An 8,451-nucleotide genomic window follows, 5' to 3' on the forward strand; every position below is an offset into this window, starting at 1 on the left:
GAGCTGATTGATCTATGATCATGGGCAGCACATGGATAGATGAGACGAGTGTATACTTGTTTCTATGGTAGACTTGAGGGATGGCACATTACAGATATGATGGAGGTTGCTTCATGGACCTGGATGTGGCACATCGAGATTCGGGTTCGATGAGATGATCTCTTCATTTTCAGAAGATGGATGTTTTACAGATGGATGATGTGGGGGTAGATGTGGCTGATTTCATGCAGCACATTAGTACCAAACATCATGGGCAGCATGTTGCAGATGAGATGAGGACTACTTCATGGACCTAAGCATGGATTACACTTATATGGAGATGGATTCTTGATCGAATTGAGGACGTGACAGGATGTTCTGAGAAACAACTGATGGTGGCATGAGGATGTACATTCTCATGGTTTGGGCATGACGGTTGGATTAGCTACCCAACTAGTTCAAACATGGGGCTGCAGCATATACAAAGATGTGTTAGCATTTGTTGGCGTATCATGGCAGCAGTTCACATGATGAGGTCGGCATGGGATGTTGCAGGAAGCATGTAGCTTGAGATGGAAGGGCCAACCTTCCACAATGGGGAGCAACATGTGGAGATTGCGACGAGATGGTCGATGGTCATGGATTGAGATGATGAGGTGTGTCACGCGGAAAGAGTCGTTAGTGCGGACACAACCGACCTTCCTAGAAGCCTAAGACTTTCTAATGACAAACAAGACAAATAAGAGCAATCCTTCCCTAAATAGATTCAACACCATCAAAAACTTCTGAAACAATTAGAATCTTGAAGTTTGATAATTATAACTTGGATTTACAAAAATCCCTACCTAAATTTTTCAAAATATAACAGTCATTACAAAAACATAATCTCAATAAACTACGACATTAAAAAAAATTACGATCCCAAAATAAAATTAAATTATTTGAAAATAAAAATAACCAAACGTCAAAATTGTCCCCTCACTACCATTGTTTATTCACTGCACGGCAGTGCGCTACAATTGTCAGATTTTGTCGTTTGGAAGAAAATTATTTTTAATTGGAAGATATGAACTTTCGACAAACGTTCCTGAAAATAAACTTATAATAAAAGTGACACTTCAACAAGGGCGGCTGAAAGTTTTGTAGTCGGATTTTGTCCTTTGGAAAAAAATTATTTTTAATTGGAAGATATGAACTTTCGACGAACGTTCCTGAAAATAAAGTTATAATAAAAGTGACACTTCAAGAAGGGCGGCTGAAAGTTTTGTAGAACGCTAGTGTGAACAGAATATATGGTTTCATAAAAGTGACATTTCAGGCAGGGCGGCTGAAAAATTTCTAGAACACTAGTGTGTGAACATCAAAATATATTGGATACCGTAGTTTTAAATTTTTTTAAATAACGAGCGAAGAGGTCAAAAAGGCAAAGCTAACTCGCACGTTTACGTTTTTCTATTTAATACTTTCACCGAGTAAATATCAATGGTTACCATCTATGATATGATTTCCAACGAAATTTGCATATTACAATATTTGATATTATTATATGTGAAAAGGTTCAATCCTACTTGATTTGACATGTCTACAAATATATATAAACTGAGGCTTTGATAGTATTTAGAGGTTATTGTATTAAACATTACAGGCCCATTATTATTAATGTGAGAGAGGCCTTTTTATTGACAAATTATCTGACCTAAGGTGGGACTTTATTGTTAAAAGTGATATATGTAGTTTTGTCTCTGCTCATTTAAGCCACCACTATGGCTTCCTTACAGTTGTATTAACTCTCAGCTTATATGACGACCTAGGTGGTGAGGTGGCTCATCGGAAAACTTTAATGCGGTATGTTCTATAGCCGACTTTGGGATTCACCTTGCCTTTGTGATCTCCAACTGTTGTAGTGATCGGACGGTGGGAGAAGGTTCTGAATTTCTATGCATCCAGTATAATCTCCATCTCATTCTCATTGTTCTTCCCTGGAGGAGGATTTATGTCTGCTCTGTATGGAGTCTTCCAGGTGCAGGTGACTTCCTCTGCCTTCTGCTTGTAGTTTACTTGTAGTTTTGTTTTATGCTTGCTCATTGCTACCATGAATGCTCTGCTAAACTATTATGGCTCCTTCAACAGTTAGCACGGGCTCTCTAACTTCGTCGTTCGACAACAAGCGTGAAGGAGGGTTTTCACTAATCTAGGTACTAATCTAGGGCATCCATGACAATGAGGTACTAATCTAGGGCATCCATGTATAGGGTATCTCTATCACTAATTTATAATGTGCAAAGAGTGATGGGTTAATATCGCAACTTGATAGGTCATACCTAAGATGCAATGAAGATGGCGATGATGGTCAACAATGTAATAAAGATGGAAGTGAGAGACCCAACCCTCTATTAGAGGTTCAGGAGAAACACACCTAAGGTCGAGTGCATGTTACAATAAAAACACCACCTTATCTTGAAAAAACCATCTAGAAAGACTAGACCATGGTTAAATCACATAATGAAAGAAATAAAACATGGGTAAGGTAAAAAAAGATCATATTTTTTCTATTTTTTGAGTTCTATAATTAATTTTAAAAGAATTATGATATATATATATATTATGTTTATGATGGTGTTTTTTTTACATTTTTTCTCATGATGTTGTCATTAATGCTTTTAATGATTATATGTTACGCATGGTTTATAAACTCAATGTGAAAAATGTCAATTCATGACATAGTTAGCCAACGAATAATAATAATAACAAAGGCTATACAATAGCTAGTGTTTGTGGCTTAGTTTAAATGTAATTAAATCAAAATAAAAATATTAAATTCAAGTTAGTTTTAAGATTTAGAATCGGATCAATTCAAATTCTAGTGATTGGTAAATTGGGGTATTTGGTTATTTGTAATTCAACATTATTGACCTATTACCAAATGGCTAATACCTGCTACACCACACCATACATAATGATAATAACAAAAGTAATGTACAACACTTTGTTTTTTTGTGATACGCTCATAGGCTTTAAAATCAAATAGGAAATGTTTTCTATAATGTGATCACACAACTTACAAAAATAATGTACACGCCTTTTTTTAATGAAATTTATTTCCAATACGACCATAAGCTTTAAAATCTTATCAAAAATGTTTTCTACAATGTGATCATGGAATTTTGTTTTACACTATGTTGTATAACCTTTTCTCCTTTTGAAAAAAGTTGTGTTCCATTTTATTTTATTTTATTTTATTTAATGATATAAATTTTGATATAATAAATAACAAAATAATCTATATAATTCAAAATTTAATAAATAAATAATTATAAAATATTTGAAATATTTTTTTATTAATAAAAATTAAATAAGTTAAATAATCTAAAATAATATTGTCAATAAAATTCAATCAATTAAAATAATGTTAATTGAAGATTAGAAAATATAATTAAAGCTCTTTGGTCCTTGATGATGGATAGAGTTACTATCCAAAACTTTGGGCAGATCACAAATATTAATTTCAACATTCAAATCATAATTTCCAATGAGGTGCACGGTGTAATGGTAGGGGCGGATGACTGTAGCACCCCCCACCCAGGTTCGAGTCCTGCTGCGGCAGGTGTATGATGTTGTATGTTGGAAAATGTAAAGGTCCCGCACTAGGTTACAAAAAAAAAAAAAAAAAAAATTTCCAATGAAAGTTAGTTATTATTTGATTTGCATTATTTTTCTCTTTACAAATTGCAGTTTGTTAATGATTAGTTATTTATTATTTTTGTTTTGATGTCATTTGTTATTTAATAAAAAAATAAATGTAGATTTTATTATTTAATAAAAAAATAAATACAAAATTGATTTGTAATTAAAAAACGAAAAAAACAAAAAAACAAAAAACAAAAACAAACAAACCTTTATCAAGGTAATAATAATTATCTATTTTAAATTTAATCTTTTATAATTATTTTAAATTACTTAATTTTAAAACATTTAAATATATTTTTTTCCAATTTTCGTTTCAATTAAATACAATATCAAATTGAATTAACATTATCTAATTGATTTAATTTCATTAATAAAAAACATTTTAAATTATTCAATTATTATTATTTTTAAAATTATATTAATTAATTTGATATCTATTATATTAATTAATTTAATATATATTCTATTAATTTTTTTATACTATTAGAATTTATATGGTTAAATAAAATAAAATACATGATATAACTTTTTCAAAATGAAAAAAATGTCATAATCATTATATAAATAAGCTAGATTGTATGGTTAATTTTTACACAATATTTCCAATTTGCTTTTAAAGCTTTCACAATTTATTTCATTTCCATATATTTTCAACTTTCTAATAAAGTTTCATTATATTATAAGTGATTGGAGAGTTCCATAGTTATTCATATTGTTGTTGGAAATTTATGGGATAGAACTGTGTATTATTTCTGATAGGTCTAATGTGTCTAATGTTTTTGATGGTAACTCCATCCATCATCAAACCTTCATTATATTTTCAACATTCTCTTCAACTAAATACAATATTATCTTGAATAAAGATTATTTAATTTAATTTAATTATTATCCTAGATTATTTAATTGATTTAAATTTTATTAATAAAAAATATTTTATATTATTTATAATTAATTATTTATTAATTTTTTTTAATTATATAAATTAATTTATTATTTATTATATTAAAATTTTATAAAATTAAAATTTAGATCATTAAATAAAATAAAATAGAATAGAATTTTTTCAAAATGCCAAAAAGTCATATAACATAGTGTAAAACAAAATTACATAATAACATTCTAAAATTAAATAAGGGTAAAAAATTAAATTTAAAATAGATAATTATTATTATATTAATAAAAAAATTTATTAAATGTCAAAAATTACAAATTAAATTTTTATTTTTAACTTACATTTTTTTTTTATTAAATAACAAAATCTACATTTATCTTTTTATTAAAAAACAAATGACTATAACCAGAGCTTCCGCGAAAATCACATGATGAAAGACATTTGTCTACGCGTTTCAAACCAACCAGTGTGGTTCATCGTCAGGACAAGTTGAAGAAATAGATCCAGCTTAGCATGTTAAATAGTCTGAGCAGAGACTCCAATGCTAAATCGACCAACGGCTAATTTTGACCTACGGACCCAGGTCAAATTACTATTCATTAATTTGACACCTAACATGCTAAGCTGGATCTATTTCTTCAACTTGTCCTGACGATGAACCACACTGGTTGGTTCAAAACGCGTCGACAAATGTCTTTCCTCGTGTAATTTTGGCCGAAGCTCTGCTTACAACTATTATGAATCACAGAAACCTCAATTCAATAAAAGAAATGACATCAAAATAAAATAATAAATAATCTAATGTAAAGATAATACACATCAAATAATAATTAATATTGATGGGAAATTATGATTCTATGTCCATTCACAGAGTTACACGGGAATTGTTGCAAACACATAACTAATGTGGGGCTTTGAAAATGAGACCATCGAATTTCAGGAACAAATTGTAATGATATCAGATGTACTTGATAGGTTATTTCAACTTTCGGTCTTTCAGTTAATAAATTCAGTGCAGTAAATACAATGCACTAAAAAATTACCTAAATAGAGAGTATTGTTACTGGCATCGGGTCATTCAATACGCCTAACATATCAAAATTTACCAAGAGACCACCAAAGTACCAGCGACAAAGCAGACTCACCCATCAACATAAAAGCCTTAAATACATAACACAAATCCCCATACAATAAGTAATAACATATTAAATTAGATCACCAAATAAGTAATAAGTAATAACATATTAAATAAATGATATTAATTTTAAGAATAATAAATTTTCATTTTCAAAATAAATTGTAAAAATAATTCATTGAATTGTTGTTCGAAACCAAACTAATATATTTGCACGAAAAGCCCCATGCATAATAACTACCGCATGTATAATAAATCACACATAATAATAATATCGCTTAGGCCACTGGCGGAGTTGGCATTTCACTGCCAGGCGGCAATTATTTTATAAACTGCCTAATTTATTCTTTTTTTGGCAGAAAATTAATTTTCATTGATTTTCCAGGCGGCTGAAAAGATTTTTTTTTCACAAAACCGAGGCGGCTGAAACTTTATTAAAAAACTAACGTGTGGAGGTCAAATATATATCTCGTATAGTTTAAAATAATAAGGTAATTTGAAAAAGCGAAAAAACCAGAAAGAAAAGGCTAAAGATTTTTTTCACAAAAACGAGGCGGCTGAAAATTTATTAAAAAACTAATGCGTAAAGGTCAAAATATATATCTCGTATAGTTTAAAATAATAAGGTAATTTGAAAAAGCGAAAAACCCAGAAAGAAAAGGCTAACTGGTAGACTTACATATACTTGTATTACTTGCTGGGCAAGCTATTTTGATGTGTGTTTCTAGTTTTCCAAGGCAATGATGGTCAAAGTGGCGATAGACTTTGATTATTACTTGCTCTCCAAGAGAGCGTTTTTGCAGGAACAAAGTGAAAGAGAAACAACCTTAAATCCATAATAAACCTTTCTTTGAAATAATTTGTATACAAAATGATTTATAGTTTTTGATGAGAACACAAACTAAATATCTCACTTCATAGTTGCATGGGCACATTCAATCAAACTTAACAAATTGTATAGTTTGTGATCATACCTGGAATAATATATTGCAAATGTTAGTGAGGATCCAGAATTTTATAACACTATAACAAAAGTGTGGAACGAGATGTCGTCTTCAAAATCTTTACCTACCCTAATGACTTTCAGATATAAGATGGAATCAATCCGAAAGGTTGTAAAAGAGTGGTAGTTCCAAAAAAGGCAAGCGAATAAAAAAGATCTCCGGGAAATTCAAATGGAGCTAGATATTGTTGCGTATTCCAAGGCTTATGATCCCTTATTATTTGAAATGAGATGTCGAATAAAGGGTCTTCAAAAGAAAAAATTGATGATATTGAAACAAGAAGAAACATTCTGGAGGTTAAAAAGTAATGTGATATGGATGAAAGAAGGAGACAGAAATTCAAAAATTTTCCATAATTACGCCAATTCCAGAAGGGAAAAAAATTCAATATGGAAAATCACTGACGGAAATGGGGGCTTCCTTTATTCCCAACAAGATATTACAAATGAGGCGGTGGCATATTTCAAAAATCAGTATAAAAGATCGAATAAATGCAAAATCCAGGATATTTTATGGGGAATTGATATGTTCCCATGGATGTTTGATGATGATTTAAAGGATCAAATCTTCCAACCAGTTTCAAAGGAAGAGCTGCTTGCTATTATGAAATCCTTCAAAAGGGACAAGAGTCCTGGTCCAGATGGCTCGACGATAGAGTTCGTCATTCATTTCTTCGAAATCATCAAATCTGATTTGTTGCGGATGGTAGAGGGCACCAGGACGGCGGGCAGTATTAATCAAAAAATCTCCTCCACTAACATAGTGCTTATTCCCAAAAAGGGGGATGCTCAATCTTTTAAGGATTTTAGGCCAATTTCCCTATGTAACATCTCTTTCAAGATTGTTTCGAAGATCATAGCTAAGAGAATCAAAGGATTTTTTTCAGAGTTCCTAACAAAGGAGCAGCACGATTTTCTGAAAGGAAGAAATATTCATGATGCTATTGCAAGTACTCAAGAGGGTCTGTACGCTATTCATTCAAAAAAATGTGATGGGGTTATTCTCAAAATCGACCTCTGGAAGGCATACGACTGCCTGGATTGGGGCTTCATCAGGTGTTTGCTCGCAAAAATTGGTTTGAGAACCAATATGATCAACTGGATCATGGCCTGCGTTGAGCCAGTGGACTATGCAATCATCATCAATGGGATTCCATCCCCTTTCTTCCGTGCGGAAAGGGGTCTTCGTCAGGGATGTACCCTCTCCATGCTTCTATTTATTCTGGCAATGAACTCTCTTAGCCTTCATATCAATAAGGTTGTCAAGGAAAACATGTGTCGTCCCCTAAAAATATGCAGAAATATCTCAATCTCACACAATTTATTTGTAGATGATATCATCTTATTCGGCTTGTTTTGCAGGGTCACTTGGATATGTTTATATGAAATCATTAAAAACTTCCAAAAGGCTACGGGTTTGCAAGTTAAAAATGAGAAGTGAGCAATCTATCATAATGATATAAATCAAGAAGTTGTTGCATGGTTATCTGAACTTTTTGGAATAAATGCGCAATCTATGAGTTGTGGTATTAAGTACTTGGGTTTTCAGATTAAAGCTTATGGTTACTCAAAAACTGATTGGAATTGGATCTTGGATAGATTCTACAGGAGGATTTCAGCTTGGGAATTCAGATGTCTATCCTTGGCGGGAAGAGTGATTCTGGTGCAATCCGTATTAAATCAACTCGCGGTTTACTGGGCGCATTTATTTTCTCTCCCTGCGAGTATTATCAAAAGCATGAATAGATTATCAGC

Source organism: Pinus tabuliformis, chromosome 1_1, assembly GCF_031772625.1.
Source record: "Pinus tabuliformis cultivar Carrire ecotype Pingquan chromosome 1_1, CPIR1, whole genome shotgun sequence".
NCBI classification, from domain to species: Eukaryota; Viridiplantae; Streptophyta; class Pinopsida; order Pinales; family Pinaceae; genus Pinus; species Pinus tabuliformis.